Consider the following 18,466-nt stretch of genomic DNA (forward strand, 5'->3'; position numbering starts at 1 on the left):
TTTCAATATCTACACTGAACAGTTTTTTCATGAAAATGAAAAACTCTTTTTTATAAGTGAAAGACCAATTCCTTTCTCATTTATTGCACCTCAAAGTATCTCATATGTCTAGTGGTAAGTCTTCATTCGTGTTATTTAAGTGTCAGTTGTCGTGCAGAACCTCAGCTATCCAGTCACCTTAGCTTTAAGCTAGAAAATAAGAAAATGATCAGGATGTCTGTGACAATAATATATCATGTGACACTTGATACAGTACGAAGTCCAAGAGCACTCAGAGATGTGCAGAGAAAGTAAGCCAATTTAAATAAAGGGGACAAAAGTTGACATAAATCCCAAAAGCAATTGTATAGTCAGTATGTTGTTTACACAGAAACCAGGGAACTGCCTAAAGTTGAGATGTTTTACTGACTCTCTGAACAGTATATGCCACTTTGACTGTATTGCCAAAATGTTGCCCAGCTATTAGTGGTGGGTTCAGAGCAATACAAGTAAGAAAAGGCCATTCCTCGAAGAGGAAAACTTCAAGTGAATATGCATGTATACCTTAAGGAAGAGAAAACTTTATCAAATGAGCTAGCCCTGAAAAGAACATTTTTTGTTATAGCATCTAACATATGCACTTACCCCCCTCGTTTTGTTTATCCATAATTGTGCGTGACACATTACTAATGCATCACCTAAGCTACAAAAATATAAGCTGTTGAAGTCATCAAAGAAGCCTGTGTTGGGCCATCGTAGATTTTCCTTATATTCATTCAAAACCCTGCCAATCTTTATAGAGTGCCTGTTACGTACTGAGATATAACAAAGAAAGAATCATACACCTTTAAGTGAGAATTATCAATTGTTAATGATTCTTAATTAAATTTCGAGCACAGTCTTTTAATCAGATCGACTAACCTAATGATCTATCATCAAGCCTACATTGTCTTATCTATTCCAAAAAATATAGTGAGTTGCTTTGTCTTGCCTAAATTCTGATGCATAGGACCCTGCCTGTAGGATTTCACTGAGATCTCCAGAGCAACAGAACAGGGTACTTAGCCTGCCTCAGCTCACTACTTGCATTGTTAATTACAGTAAAGTCCTTTGTTACCATCTGTTATAGAATTTTGTCTGGCATCAACCCTGATCCCCATTTTAGCAACTCTCTTCCTTATAATTAAAACAACAACAAAAATGAGGCTACTCTGTGTCTTTTGAAATTTATTTTAATTCCAGTGGAACTTCAGATTTGTGCATTTATTCATGTGTTTGTTTGCTTGTTTATTTGACAATGTTTTTACCTGAAAAATTATCTTCTCTTAAATGACTTGACTGACTTTGCAATTTCCTCATCAATTTTGAATTTTTTTAAAATTGTTTTTTATTATTGACTGGCTATCTTCTGAAATCTTAGGATAGTCCTTCTAGACCAAACTTTAAAAAAGGTAAAAAAGTAAGAGTTAACTTTGGGGCTGAGATTGAAATATGCTTCTAACACTTACAGGCAGCAAGACATTTGTAACTTAAACAAGATCTAAGTGCTTCTGTTCTGTTCCCTGGTTGCAAAATGGGGAAAATAATAGCACTTTACCCACAGTATTGTGGTAAAATTTAAAGTTGATTCTTGTAAAGTGCTCAAAATAATGCCTGGAATATAGTAAACATTCAAAACTATTAGATACTTTTTTTTAGTTACAACATTAGGTACTTAACTCATGTTGTTTCTCTGTAAAAACTTAAAATCAATTTTTATTGGAGTTATCATTTTTATACAATTTAGCTCATTTGAAGTTATAAATCAGGCAGTAAGATCATATATATCTGGGCCACTGGTATATATTTAACTTTTATCATGCATAAAATTCTCAACTTGTTCTACAGTTTCTGGTACAATAAGGCATTTTAGGTCTCTGATTGCAAGAGAGACACTGAGCTCTGTGGTGAAGAATCTAGGTTCCACGTGAGACTGATGGGCTCTACCTCCTACTAGAGGCTTGATCTTAGACAAATGCATTACTATTTAGACTGAATTATGGACATAGTTCCCTCTTTGGGTTGTGGCACTTGAAGGCTTTTTAATCACAAATGTTTTATTACATTTACAGACTTAGGGGCAAGAGATAAGAATTCCATTTATTCTCCTTTAGATCTTTCTTTGTTTTTTGAGGACAAGGAAGAAAATCTTCACATCCCTGAGCTCTAGATATTGATGTGGTTTATATGTCCTATGTAGTCTAATGTTTTCTGGTCTATTTGAAGGCTGATCTCCACGTTCTCACTTTTCCCTATAGGAAAAGTGTTAGATCAGTTATCTCTACCAGGACTCCAACAGGGTTCAAGGTCTGGTTGCAACCATGTTCTCTCTGGCCCAGGTTATAGCTAAGACTTAAGGGCAAGGTAGACATATTCTAGTTGCTACAATGCAAGGTAATCTATTTATGCAGAACAAAAGCATATTCATAAGGCACAAAGAAACCTACCATATTATAGTCATCTAATATAGTAGAACGAGACTTTTATAAATATTTATTTCGGCAAATCCTACAGAACTAAATTTTTAAAAGCAAAAAAATATATATATATAACACATAACAAAAAGTACAATGAACTAAAATGTAGTCAAATTAATTGCCACAAAATATAAAGTTGTGTAACTGCCACTTAGGTCACGAACTAGAACATGATAAGGACTTGAAAAAGTCCCCACTTTGTGTTCTCTTCAGATCCCTACGCCTCCCTCTAGGCAAATTCTGCTCTTACTTTTAACACTGTAATTTACTTTGATCTTTGTTAGTTTTAAAACACCTTATAAGTGGAATCATGCACATTGTATTCTTTTTTGTCTGTCTCCTTTCATTGAGCATTATGTTTCATTGAGTATTATGTTTATGTTTGGGATTCATCCATGTTGTAGTATGCAGCAATTGTATGCATTTTTATTGTTACACAGTATTGCATCATACAAATATAGTACCACTTGTCTCTTCTACTATTAATTATATTACTATAATATAAAACATTATTATAAGTATCTTAATTATAATATTATATCCCATCTATTATTAATGTCCTTTTTTGGTTTATATTAGGAATATGGGTGATACACACATTTCTTTATTTTTGGTACATGTGAAGACACATTTCTACAGAGTATAGCTGTAAGCATAAACATTGGTTCATAGACCTGAATTATTTTAAAGTAATTGTACTAACTCCCAGAATCACCGGTATAGATGATGGTTCTATTTTGCCTCATGTCTTCACTGATATGTGGTACTGTCAATTCAGCTATGATACGGGATGAGGAATGGTGTCTCATTTTAGACGTAATTTTTATTTCCTTGTCTTCTTATCAGGTGAAGCACTTCCTCACAATTTTATTGCACATATGTAATTCTTCTTTTGTACCATCCGTCTTCAACCCTAAAGCTTATTTTCCTTTAGGTTTTCAGCCTTCTCTTTGTTGGTTTGTAGATATTCTTTCCATTCCAGACCTGTTCCCTCTATTTGTTAAATGTGGTACAGCTATCTTCTTCCATGATGATTTGCCATTACACTCTCCTCTTGTTTTTTTTTTTGTTTGGTTGGTTGTTTAAGATGGAGTCTCGCTCTGTCACCCAGACTGGAGTGCAGTGGCGTGATCTTGGCTCAGTGCAACCTCTGCCTCCCAGGTTCCAGCGATTCTCCTGCCTCAGCCTCCCGAGTAGCTGGGATTACAGACGCAGGACACCACGCCCAGCTGATTTTTTGTGTTTTTAGTAGAGACGGGGTTTCACCATGTTGGCCAGGTTGGTCTCGAACTCCTGACCTCAAATGATCTGCCCCCCTCAGCCTCCCGAAGTGCTGGGATTACAGGCGTGAGCCACAGCACCTGGCCCTTCTTGGTTGTTTTAATAACGAGAAGTTTTAATTTGAATTTTCTCAAATGTAATAATTTTCTTTATGGTTAAATTGTTTATGCTATGTTTGGAAATAATTTCCCTAAAAATTCTAGAAATTCTTTCAAAGTCATGAAGTTATTCTTCCATATCATTTTCTAAAAGCTTTGTTTTACACTCACATTTATTTTTATAGTAATTTATAAACAGTATAAGATAGCAAATAGGATTGTTTGTCTATTGCCTGATCACAGTTTATTAGATATATGGCTATTCAATTGCCCTATCACAATTTATTGAAAAGTTTTTTATTCCCTGTTGCTCTTCAGGACAAACGTTGTCACAGTTCACTTACTGCCCATGTAGGGCTGAATTTGCTTCTAGACTCAGCATTCCATTCCCTTCTGTTTTTCTCTGTCTATACCAATACTATCCAGTACTAAATGCTATAGATAGAATAACCTGATACCTGATCCAACTCCTTCCACTTTGCTCTTCAAGGTTATTTGGCCTGATGGCATTTCGATATAACTTTCTGAAAACGTGCCAATTTCACAAAGACAAAGACATACACACACCCTGTTAGAATCATGATGAGCATCACACATAATTTCTGGATTAATTTTAAGAGAATCTGCATTTCATAATGTAAGGTTTTCCAATCCATAAACATGACCTAGTCTCTTTATTGAGATCTTTAACTTCTGGTTTTTTTTGTTTTTTGTTTTTTGTTTTTTTTTCTTGAGACAGAGTCTCCCTCTGTTTCCCAGGCTGGAGTGCAGTGGCACGATTTTGGCTCACTGCAAGCTCCGCCTCCTGGGTTCACGCCATTCTCCTGCCTAAGCCTCCTGAGTAGCTGGGACTACAGACACCTGCCACCGCGCCCGGCTAATTTTTTGTATTTTTAGTGGAGAACGGGTTTCAGCGTGTTAGCCAGGATGGTCTCGATCTCCTGACCTTGTGATTCGCCCGCCTTGGCCTCCCAAAGTGCTGGGATTACAGGCGTGAGCCACCGTGCCCAGCCAAGATCTTTAACTTCTTAATGTCATCCCAACCTCCACACCAGTTTTCACCATAGAATCACCTATTATTATAGATGCTGGAAGATGATAAACACATTATCATAAATAAAATGGAACCCAATGTCTCTGAAAAGATACTATAATGAGAAAACTGAAAATGAGTGTGGCTTAATTGGCTTCCTAGTTCAAGAATACGTTCTTTTCTTGTTATAGCAAAATGCAGTTTAATTTAATAAATGGTGTCTTTGCCAGGGGTTGATGAATCAGTCTGTGATTTACATTATGTAATGAGTGCTTATTATTTTTTGCTGGTCCTGGTATGAGAAAACCTAAACCATCATCCAAACCACACAGAACTGAGTTATATGACTGAACTGTCCATTCAAAGGGCCTTATTGACCTAATAGCACTGAATAGTTCAAAGAGAGACAAACAGAATTTCCCTGTCTTTCTTACTAGAGCTAGCAGAACTTCAATAAAAAATATAATTCTAGCTCAATAGGCTTTGCAAATTTTAATGTTGGCCATGTTTAAATCCTTTCTCTTTAACCTAAACTTTACAGTCTGTATCTCTGCTATGGTTTGTAGTTGCGTTTTCTCTATGGAATCAGCTTTCATCTCTGAACAAAGAGAAATTTAATCCAATTTTATGAAGAATCCTATCTTCCTTAAGTGTATCAAAATAACCTTTTTTTTTTTTCCTGTAATGCTATGAAACATACTCCAGTAAAGCCTAATGCAGGAAATTATCATTTAATCCCATATTGCCTAATTTCTCATGGCCTCTAAACACATTCAAATTCAGAATGTGAGAAGGTAAAACTATCTCTTCAAAAGATGATGACCATAATTCCATTGTCAACTTCAGCCTCAAGGATGGATAAATAGAAATATGGAATCATTTTGTTTATGTATTCCCTATTTTGCTTAAAATTTTGCTTCATTATATTTTGCTTAGTTGACTTGTTCACATATGGACTTTTCCCTTTGGGCTCAAAGATGTTATTTACTTGGGGATATGTGATGTTTTTCCATTTCAAATGTATTAGATATAGACTCAAACGTTCACCAAGTAGCAAAATGAATATTCAAACAACATAATCAATAAAAAATCATTCTCTTTTATTCATTTGCTGTGAATATCTCATAGCCATCTTATTCGAGTAATAATGACTTGTTTCTAGATTAACAGTCTCATCATGTTTGTCAGAAATCACTTCTATTATTTTAATTATATTTTACATCTATGTATAAATGAAAATCCTAGTACCAAAAAATGTAGATGTAACTCCTACACTATATTCCGTAGTGGCAACATTGGTCACATCATTTTTCTAATTCCACTTTCTGCATCTGCAGATAAGAAACTTTAAGGAGTTACTCTGAAAATTAAATGATAAAGTCCATGAGTATATATCATAAACTGAAAAGTTCTGTATCTAAATATAAGTTATTTTTACTGAATTGAAATCCGGCCAGTGATCTTTATAAAACAGGCTTAATTCTCAAGAGCTTGTATTCTTGAAGATGAAATCAGACCTAACATTTTCAAGAATGTAATCCATGAATAAAAATTGTAAAGATAATAACAACCATCTGTTTCAATCTAGAAGATACCTGCTTGGGTACCCTACTCCTGGGTAGGCATTTTCATTTCTGTCTCCCCAAAATTTTTAACAGCATATGCTTAGACCAAAAGAGTGTTTTCTCAGGACACTGAGCACAAACATGAGGTGCATATTTTTTTTTATTAAAAAAATAGTGCTATATTTGGATAGAGGAAAATAGGAACTACAAGATATGGCTAGTATCCTTGTATTTTTGAAACTCAGCTATTCTTCAGAAATAAATATATATAATTCTTAAACCTTTAGGTTAGACACATCTTCTAGAGTTTTGTCCAAACTGGAGTATATTATATTATAATTATATTACAATATAATAATGTTACTACTCATTAGTTTACCTAAAATTACAGTCAATGTTTGGAAGGTTGTAGGAATTTCCAGTATTTTTGTTGGCATTGTGTCTGCTTAGGCCTTAAATGACTTTAGATGTGGATGTTTTTCCCAATAGAATATTCAGTAATTCATTTTTCTTGAAACACAAACAGGTACGCTGTCTGCAAGCCCTGCTGGATGGCCAGAATCCTCTGGGGAACATACTGATTGTAACTAAAGGCAGGCATTTAGCACATCCTCAGATGCTGGCAGGTAGCAGGCATAATAAGCAGTGGGATTTCTTGGTATTGAGCATGCCTCTGAAACTGAGAGGAACCATACCATTTATAATTTCAGAACTTTAGCAATATAGAATATGTAAGGCTAGGTAATGTTACACACCATGCCATTTCAGAAGGGTTTCAGGCTATCCAAATAGTATACAGGCCACTGAGAAAGCTGGGTGTGGAGAACAGGTAACAGCCACACAGTGTTGAGGCAAAATTAAGTGAAGAGACAGCCTTAGCTATATTGGCTATCACCATTCCTGGCTCAGTGCCTGCCACAGACTATACTTTAAGTAAGTATGTCTTCCTTGGATACCAAAGTGTCACTTCCATTTGATCATGTTCAGCATTGCAGTTCCAGAATAATAGGCATAGCATAGTTTGTTTAATCAAAGCAAAGACATTGAAGGTGAAGTTGTTAGTACTATTTTATGAGTTATATTTATCCCCAGTGAAACATCCCTTTACTACGCACAGGTGAGTTATTTGGAAAAGCAATTAATCTTGGGAAAATTAACTACTTAAATACATGTAGTATGATTGGCAAAGGGATTTTTTTCCATGTAAATTTTATTATGTGTTTTGGCTTTGTGCTTAATATTATCTAGCGCCAAGAGTTATTTGAAGGCCAATGCTGATCATTCAAAATGAGATTGCAGAGATATATCAGGATTCCATTAAAAATTGAGCAATTAAAAAAAATACTATTATTCTTACTTTTCCAAGTTTCTGTCTTGCCTACTTTTGGATAGAGATACCACAATCCACTAGATAATATAAGTAAAGCATGTATGCTGATATTAGTACTGGAATGTTGAGGGATCAATTTACACTAATTTTTTGTTGAAAAAATGGCCATGTAGTAATTGAAAGCAAAAGCATTTAATACTGGATATTGAAGAAATTTAATTTAAATATAAAAAGTATTGTAAAAGTTAAATTGTATTCCATTACATTTTATTTTTTGTGTCCACAAGAAAAATATTTTGACGAAGGTATACATTTTTAAAAAACAATCCATTTTTTTCTTATTGCAATAAAGAGCACTTGAGAGAAGCATATTAGATACAGCAAAAGAAAATATTAGTGAATTTGAAGGCATATTAAACTACTTACTTTACTAGAATTCCCATTTTTAGTTTTGACACCTGTTTTATATTTTTGTGCCATTTGGAATGTAGGTCAAAAATTCTTGCATCATGAAAGGCATTAAATAACATTCCAAAATGAATTGTGGACAATAAAGAGTAAGTCTTTCTGTGCCTGTACATATGCTGTCCTCCCTACAATTTCTAGCACTGACATGAGAAGTGGTAATTTTTCTTTTTGCTTCCTTTTGTTTACCTCTCTCTCTCTCTCTCTGTTTTCTGAATACTTTGGAACAACTGACAAAAATCTGATTTGGTTGCTCTGAAGGACTTACAGATAGGGAATGCCTACATATACCTAAAGACATAGACAAGGAAAGGTTAAAAAAGAATGCTTCCGCACAGGGAGAACCAAGAGGTTTGTTAAATTGTATTACAAAAATCATATTAACTGTCATTGTCTCCATAATTCTGCCCAGTCTAAGATAATCCATTTTCACCTAGACTCCTAAGCAGAAATTTTACTCTTGTTACCCAAAGGAATTAAAATATTATCTTTTTACACCAAAACTCAGACAAGAACACAAAATTCCAAGAACTGTGCAGGAGTCAATAAACCATCACGTCTTACATGGAGAAAGAGATGCCATTGTGAGAAGATAAGCAAAGCAGATGCCACCAACATTTTGTTGGATATTGTGGAGGGAAAACCATTCTTTATAGTAACATGTTACAAAGACTGGAAACATAAGGGATACATTTGAATAAGCACATAAAAATAGTAAAAACGTATGCAAAGAATTAAAGTACCAATTCAAATAGACAGTATGCTATTTAAAGTAAACAAGAAACAAGATAGGAATGGAACACATAAAGTGAGCAACAACAACAAAAAAGTACTTTTAGGAATGACCAAATCAGACAATACTACAGGCTGGTGTATCTTAATTTCTAAAAAAGCAAAAACAGACCCTTTCTTTATTCAGTTGATAGGACTGAGTACTCTTCCCTGCGCCAGCACTCTGTGCTGTTCAGAAGCTGAACCTACGGAGTGGATGGATGTAACCACAGTTGTTGGCTATGTTGTTATTTAGAAACAAAGAGTAAAGCATTTAAGAACATTTAAATGGAAGAGTAGGAAACCCTGAGGTACTTGACACAATTTAAAAGTAGCAGAAGAAAATTACTCCACCTGGCCAGGTGCCATAAGACTTCGAGACCAGTCTAACCAACGTGACAAAACTGTTGTCTCTACTAAAAATACAAAAATTAGCTGGACGTGGTGGTGCACGCCTGTAATCCCAGCTACTTGAGAGACTGAGGCAGGAGAATAGCTTGAGTCTGGGAGGCGGCATTTGGAGTGAGCCGAGATAGCACCACTGCACCCCAGCCTGGGCAACAAAGTGAGTCTTTGTCTTAATACAAAACAAACAAACAAAAAAGGATTTTTTTTAAAAGAAAATTACTCCATTTGATATTGTAGATAAGCACCTAGTATTTGCTCCAATCCATAGAACATCAGAAATCTACCATCCGATCCGTATTTTTTTTTCAGTGAAAGGATGTTTGTTTTCTTCAATTAAAAATATTAGAGTTAAACTCTATATGCAGCAGTTTGAACCCAAATATAACATTTAACAAATTATAGGATTTCCACATCTCAAATCTAGTAAGGCTAAATTGTACATTAGATGAACGCATTTCCAAATTTGTTTCAATCAGTTCAACTGGTTAATTCTTGATTGTAATAGTGCACATCAAATCTGTATTTTGTTACTCTTTTTGCTATCATCTAATTCCCTTCTTTTCTTGGTAATTAAACCAACATAAAAATAAAGAAATAACAGCCCTTTCACATCTACTGTGAACAATAAAACAGTAAGTTGTGAGTAGTCATGATCCATATTGATGAAATGTTACACTTCAGAATGCAGGCAGTACAACTACAAAATGAGAGAAGATTAAAATCACTAAATCTGATCTGTGAGAAGATTAAAAACAAGCCTCTTATAATCTCTCACTGATGCCAGAAGTGGATTAAAAAATTAAAAGATCCTCCTACCTCCTCACCAGGAGTTTTATGAAGTATATACCATGAACCTCACTAGAATGTTGAACAAGAGACTTGATAGAATAATTTAGCTGAAGCTATTTTTCCTAGAGAATATTTCTCAAGATTTTGTTACTGTAAAAACAGTTTTCACTTTATTTTCTCAAAGTGTTTATTCTTCTTATGCATTTAATAATGACACTATAGGCCAAGCGCAGTAGCTCATGCCTGTAATCCCAGCAGTTTGGGAGGCTGAGGTAGGTGGATCACTAGGTCAAGAGATGGAGACCATCCTGGTCAACATGGCAAAACCCTGTCTCTACAAAAAATACAAAAATTAACTGGACATGGTGACGTGTGCCTGTAGTCCCAGCTACTCAGGAGGCTGAGGCAGGAGAACCACTTGAACCCGGGAGGCAGATGTTGCAGAGCCGAGATCGCACCAGTGTACTCCATCCTGGTGACAGAGTGAGACTCCATCTCAAAAAATAAATAAATAAATAAAAATAAAAATATATATATATACACACACACACATATATATATGTAATTACACTATAGCTTTTCATGCAAAGAGCACTTATCTACAAAGTATATATGACTCTATTCATACAATGAGAGTCGTGGATTTAAAGAAAGTTAATATTAGATAGAATAGAGTCACAAGTTGTATTAGTACATTTTCATGCTGCTGATAAAGACATAACCGAGACTGGATAATTTATAAAGAAAAAAAGGTTTAATGGACTCAATTCCACGTGGATGGGGAAGCCTCACAATCACGGTGGAAGGTGAAAGGCACATCTTACATGGTGGCAGGCAAGACAGAATGAAAAATAAGTGAAAAGGGAAACCCTTTGTAAAACCATCAGATCTTAAGAGACTTACTCACTACCGCGAGAGCATTGTGGGGGAAACTGCCCTCATGATTCCATTATCTCCCACCAGGTCCCTCCCATAACACGTGAGAATAATGCGAGCTACAATTCAAAATAAAATGTGGATGGCTTGCTTTTATTCTGGCCATGCTGGCAGCTGATTAGATTGTGCCCATTCAAATTGAGGGTGAGTCTGCCTTTCTCAGTCCACTGATTCAAATATTAATCTCCTTTGGCAACATAGTCATAGACACACCCAGGAACAGTATTTTGCATCCTTCAATCCAATCAAGTTGGCACTCAGTATTAACCATCACACAAGTTTAGCACAAATCCCCTTTATTTGCAAACCCTGGAAAAGAGAACTAAAGTCAGTTAAGATTTTCCCTCCCTGGCTTACAGGATTCCATCAAGAGGAATGAAGAGGGAGCCCAAGAAATTTCTTACACTTCACAAAACTGCAACAGCCTTACACTACTTTGGCCTTGTATTCATGTTTAAATCTGTTGTGACTAGAGGCTGAAAACTCACTCTGCCACCATGGAGTCTTTGCCTGATTTCTCCTCCCATTTGGCTACAGCCCTCTTGATTCTAGATTTCCTGTGGTTAGGGCCCTCAGCTTCAGGTCCTTACACCAATACCACGTTTTTAGTGATGTCTTACGCAGACATCATAGAAAGGAATATCATCCCTTCTCCTTTCAGGGTTCTTTATCATCCTCTAATCCCTAATTTTTATGTATAGGATATATTGCTATTGACAAATATTTGTGTATGTATTATATAAGTATATACACAGATACATATAACTTATTTGATTATCCATATCTCCTTACTAGACTGTAAGCGCCAAGAAAGCAAAAACATTGCCTATTGTGGTCACTGCTGTATCTCCTGCACCCAGGACAATTCCTGGCCTATAATTAGTGATCAACAAATATCTGCTGGTTCTTCTGCATATGGATATCCAGTTTTCCCATTGAATGAATGAATGATTTAATAATATTAGAATGTTTCCTGAGTTTATATCATTATTGGGAGAGAAGATATTTATATGCCACTAAATTAATTACTCATAGATAGTGGGGGAAAAGTATCCTCAAGCTAGGAGCACTGTGTATTCTCAAAGAAACTAGATGTAACCTGATAAACCTTGTTTTGACTATAAAAGACCCACAAAAGTCTATACTTAGCATCTATTCCAAGACATGAAACAAAATGTATTTTCCTTTCTAATGTTGTCACTTGGAGAAATACTTAGTCCAGTTATACCATAAAAAGCGTCTTACACCACTGAGTTTGTATATTATAAATGTATAATGTTTGTGGCTTTTATGACATATGTGCGAACAATATACGGTAAGTATTATCTGTCTCTTTTGTACTCAAAATGATGGCATGGTCTGAATCATCAGAAGTAAAATTGGAAAAATGTACCAAAATAATTTAAGTGGATAAATGACAGCTAAATATATAGAAATATATGTATATTTTGACAGTGTTTGCTTCCTAAAACCATTTCTGTGAAATGTGAGATTACTTCCTAAATGAACTCTAGTTGGTTTATCTGGAAGAGCTGTACTTCTGTGATAAGCAATTAGCACTCTCTAAGGTTAAGAAATTGTGTGTTTTAGAAAAGTAAATAAATATTGATTTCCTTTTGGCTTGAAGAGTTTTGAAACTCCACTTGTCTAGCACAAAAGTGCCTTCCTATTACTTCTGTCTTATACTAGGCTCTGAATTGCTCTCCTAATGTCGATTCATACCCAAGTAAACTCTTGATCTTGTATCAAATGTAGTGGAAAACATTTCCCTTTAAGTTACTTCCAAAGAGAACTTCCTTGATCTACCAAGATCTTACAATCAAAGATGCTTGTATTTCTCAGTAGACTTCATTTTTTTAGATTATGAAAATGAAGAGAGAGAGAGACACACATTCATAAACATAAACAGCCACACAGATATAGTAGAGGTATATTCTTTTCTTAATTTTGTGAATTTCATAGCTTATAGACTTGGAGAATGATCGAGTTGGCTGATTCTCATTATCTACTCATTTGTTAATTAACTTTGTTTTATTATACAGTACATTTTTGTAATATTGTAGCATACCAAGTTGCGGATGTTATGAATTCTGCTTTAATAACGTATCTTCAATCATATTGCTCAGTTAAGTATTAATAATTGAGTTTGTCTTATTAAGCATTTTCTTGTGACCTTTAATATGATAAAGTAAATTTGTATTGATGCTAGTGTGCAATTTTAAACCATAAAAGCTCAGTCTGCAATATGTGTACATTTCATTCCAGGGAAAATATTCTTAGCTGTTTTCACAATTTACTCTCAATATCAAGATATAACAGGATTTCTATTTATCAACACACTGCATAATGGCCAGGCCAACATATCTATTTTAAAGGGCAATAATCATTTGGCATTGCACTATGCATTTGGCTCCCTGTCATCATTTGCCTCTACTAATCATAATAGTAGATGTATTGGCTGAAATCCTCTATTAGAGTTGTGGTTTAGTCTACCACATTTTTCATTCCATCAGTTTTTGGTTTATGCATTTTGAAGTTCTGATATTAGGTTCATACACATTTAGGATTGTTTTATGTTTTTGATGAATTTGCCCTTTTGTTGTTATAAAGGGTATGCCTTTATTCCACATAAATATATATATTTTGAAATATGCTTTGTCTGAATAGCTACTCTAGCATCCTTATGATTCATTTGTCACCAATATTAATATTAGATTTATCTCTGTCTTTATATTTAAATTGTGTGTCTTTTAGGCCGTGTATGGTTTGTTTATTTTAAAACACAATTTGTCAATCTCTGCTTTTTTAGAACTTTGAATCCTTAGTTTTTAGTGTAATTATTAATATAGCTGGATTTGAAATTATAGTCCTCATACTTGCTTTCCACTTTCTAATCTGTTCTGGCTTGTTCTTTTCCTCCTTTTCCTTTTATTTTCACTATTTGTTTATTATCTATATGGCTTTTAAAATATGGTCGCTCAAGGTGAAATAGGCGCTGGCATCATATCCTAGTCTCCCTTTATGTCATGTACCGCTTCACATATGAGGACTCCAAAATCTATACTTCCATTTCCACTTTACTCTTTGGGTTATTGTTCCCATAGCATTTACTTCTACATATGTTATGTTATAAATTCTGTAATTCCTGGTTATTAGTTTGCTTGAAACAGAAAATGACTTATCAAAGAACACGGTGAATAAGAAGAAAAAAAATTTTTTTTTTTCCAAGATGGAGTCTTGCTCTGTCGCCCAGTCTGGAGTGCAGTGGTGCGATTTCGGCTCACTGCAAGCTCCGCCTCCCGGATTCAGGCCATTCTCCTGCTTCAGCCTCCTGAGTAGCTGGGACTACAGGCGCCCACCACCATGCCCGGCTAGTTTTTTGTATTTTTTTAGTAGAGACGGGGTTTCACCGTGTTAACCAGGATGGTCTCGATCTCCTGACCTCGTGATCTGCCCACCTTGGCCTCCCAAAGTGCTGGGATTGCAGGCGTGAGCCACCGCGTCTGGCCGAAAATGTTTTATATTTACCTACAGATTGAACATTTCTCCTTTTTCATTCCTTTGTGAAGTTTAGTGTTTCCATCTGGTGTCATTTTTCTTCCCCGTGAGGAAGTATCTCTTTATAGTTGTGTGTTTTTTTTTTTTTTTTTTTTTTTTTTTTTTTTTTTTTTTGAGTGCTGTTTGTTGGCAGCACATTCTTTCAGTGTTTGACTAAAAGCAAAGTTATATTTTTAAAAAACAATTTTGGAATACATTTTTGCGGATATAGAATTCTATTTGACAATGTAGTTCCATTTTTCTTCTGGTTTAATTAAACAGTTTCTGAGGAAAAAGCCAGCAGTTAATTCTTGTCTCCGTTTTGTGTTTGCTAAACTTCTTGAATCTGTGAGTTTTTAGTTTTTATCAAATGTAGATTTTTGACATTACTTCTTGAATTTTATTTTCTGCTCCCATTTCTCCCTTTAAAAATAACAGTTTCACATGTGTTGTAAAGTTTAATATTGTCTCACAGGTTATTATGCTGTATTCACTTCATTTTTTTGTCTTTTTTTCTCTATGTGCTTCAGTTTGCATAGTTTCTTTTGCTATGTCTTCAAATTCACTTATCTTTCCTTCTGCTATATCCAATATGCTTTTAATACCATCCAATGAATTATTTATATCATGTATTTTACTTTCATCTGTAGAAGTTTCATCTGATTATTTTCTTGTATATTCCATTTCTTGCCTAATTATTTTGTTTTCCTTTAAATACTTGAACAAATTTATAACAACTTTTATTTTATAACATTATCTCTGTCATTTCTGGTTATGCTTCTACTGAATAACGTTTCTCTCGGCTAAGAGTTCACTTTTTTCTTCTTCTTGGCATGTACAGTAATTTTGTATTTGATGCTCATCATTTTTTTTTTAATCTGTTGACTGCTGGATTGTCGTGTGTGTGTGTGTGTGTGTGTGTGTGTGTGTCTGTGTGTCTGTGTTTCAATATGGGATGGCTTTTGTTGGAGTAACCGATTTAGTTATGTGGAGATCAGCGTGATTTTATTTCAGAGCTTATTTTTAAGCTTTTTTTTGTGTGGGTCTTGAATAGCCTTTGTTCTGAGGCTAGTCTAGTTCTACAACAAAGGTGACAATGTCTAGGGATTCTACTAACTATTCAATTAGAACTCTCCTCTCTGGCAGATCAAAATGTAAAAACATTCCTCAGTTTACACCCCCATCCCCTAATCATTCTTGCTTCAATATGTTTATCACCACTTAACATATCATATATTTTACATATTTAGTTGTGTATTTTCTGCTCTCCCCCAGCCTTGAAGTACAGTATAGTCACATACATGTGTGGGATTTTGCTCATTGTATTTATTGTTGTTTTTTTGTATGTAGGACAGTAAATCACATATAGTAAAGGTTGAATAAATATTAGTTGATTGAGCAAATAAATGAACATCACAATAAGTGTTTTATCTGGCAAGGGAAAAAAAGGAGATAGTTGAGGAAGTGCTAATTGGATTTTGCAACTGCACACATGTTATGGACTGAACTGTGTTCCCCAGAATCTCTATATTGAAGCCCTGTTGGAGACACAATTTTTGGGCACTAATTCAGGTTACATGTGTTTATGAAGGGGAGGCTGTAATCCAATAGGACTGGTATCCTTACAAGAAGAGGAAGAGACATCAGAGCACTCTCTCCCTTTCTCTGTCTCTCTCCACCCCCACCGCAAGGAAGAAAGGCGACAGCAAGAGAGTGGTCATCTCTTGTTGTGTAAGGACCCAGCAAGGAAGTAGGCATCTACAATCCAGGAAGGGAGGCCACACGAGGCACCAACCTTGATGGCACCTTGAACTTTCAGAATTGCGAGAAAACGAATTTCCATTGTGTAATCCACCCAGTATGTGGTGTTCTGTTATGGCAGCCTGAACAGACTAATACAAACTATAAGACAATATTTCTTAAATGATATCAGGAGCAAATATGCCAAAATATTATAGATTTTCTGGAAGGAGGTATGTAGCTCTTTATTATATTTATCTTCAACAGTTTTGCATGTGTGTGAATAGTATCAACATAAAATACATTGAAAATACTCTCAATAGATGTAAATATAACTCTATATGTATAGATAACTATATAGATAAGGAATACATTCTAAGCAAAGATCTTTCATTAGAAGACAGAATATATGCAAAATATTACATCGTGTCTAGAACATGATAGGATTCATTAAGGAGTAGTTCCTTTGTTCTCTTCTCCTTTCCATCCTCTATTTAATAGATGAATTGGTCCGTAAGTGTAAATATATACTAGTGTGTGATCATCATTTGTAGCTGTTAACATGTAAAAAATTTCAAAACAAAACATGCAATGTGTTATCCATGTGAAATATTAAACTTTCTTGGTCTGAAAAGTCAAAGTCACAGGACTCCCCCTTCCTGATAAATATGATGGAACATAAATACTCTGTCATATTTCCCAAGGAGATTTGAACTTTGCAAAATATTGAATTTTGATTTATATTTTTAAGCCTTGTAAGCTTGTGATTCATTAATAGCCATCTTAGTCCCAGATCTGCTTCTGGGCACTGATGATGCTGCCAGTGTGAGAGCAGCAGGAGATGATATAATAATGTGGCATCCTCTTATGGGGTATTACAGTAGAATTAGAAAGCAGCTATTGAACTCAATTTTGCAAGACTGTTCCTTATCTTAACATTTTCAAAGTCAATTAAACATTTAAAAAATCATTTATATAGAAAGTGCTAGTTTGGAATCTTCAGTGAATAAAATAATAACATGCTTATCAGTATATTACTATCTTTAATTAATCTGCTCAATTTTACAAATTGAGTGGACACTGACAAATTTAGAATCTGCACTACCACAATTAATTGCTGTAATGTTCACAGGTCAGTGCTCACATTGATAATGATTTTTAAAAGTCAGACTTACAGAAAAGAGTTTATTTCTAAAAGCCTAAATCTTCTGTTCTCAACTGGAATGGGGAAGGTTTGAGGAGATTCTATGGAGATGGCTGTGGAAGTGACCCTGTCACAATTGGCTAATTCAGTGTAGAACTTCTAGAAAATAATAAGAGAGAATCTAATATTCTATGAAGCGCTAATAATGTAGACCTGAGTTTAGTCAAATATATTTTATTAATGAAATTACAGTTTTATTTGTCTTATAAGGTCATTTCAGTAATACATTCCATTTTTCAACATCCTCATTTGGCATTGCTTTATAATAGCTTGATTTGAAAAATATTTAATTTTTTCATTTCCTTTTTGCCTTTTCTCTACCTATTTGCTCTAAATACATAGGAACTTAAACTATCAAAGCATGTTAATTGTATTAAATTATAAAATAAACACTTTTATAAAGAAAAACATTTTTTTATCTCCTCTTGTTACTTTCAACTTAAATTGTTTATCATCCTGATTTTTTTTAAAAAAAGAGTATCTTCTTCTTGCATATTTGGATGCCAGAGAAAATCACAAATAGGTGTAAAAGAAAAGCCATTTGAATGAAAGAACAAAGCACTTATACTGATGGTTTGAGAAAGTTAAATAAGTACCACTTAATTGAAGTAAATTATAAATTTGAATCTTTAGTCATGCAATAGGTATTCATTTCTTTATTTTTTGTAGGCAGAGTTAAAAAATAAAAAGTCGGGGATGTTCTGTCCGATACTGGATCACTGCATTCCAATCTATGAATTGGTCATAGAGTAATAATACTTATGTTTCTACATAAATGCTATCTAAGTTTACATTTTATTATAAAATAACTTTA

General features: G+C 34.5%; 1 protein-coding gene across 2 annotated transcripts in view; it reads left to right on the forward strand.

The window, feature by feature from the left end:
* Positions 1 to 18,466, forward strand: part of GPC5 (glypican 5) — a 1,453,194-nt gene that overhangs the window by 600,282 nt on the left and 834,446 nt on the right. The window lies entirely within an intron of this gene.

Source organism: Macaca fascicularis, chromosome 17 (assembly GCF_037993035.2).
Source record: "Macaca fascicularis isolate 582-1 chromosome 17, T2T-MFA8v1.1".
Lineage (NCBI taxonomy): Eukaryota > Metazoa > Chordata > Mammalia > Primates > Cercopithecidae > Macaca > Macaca fascicularis.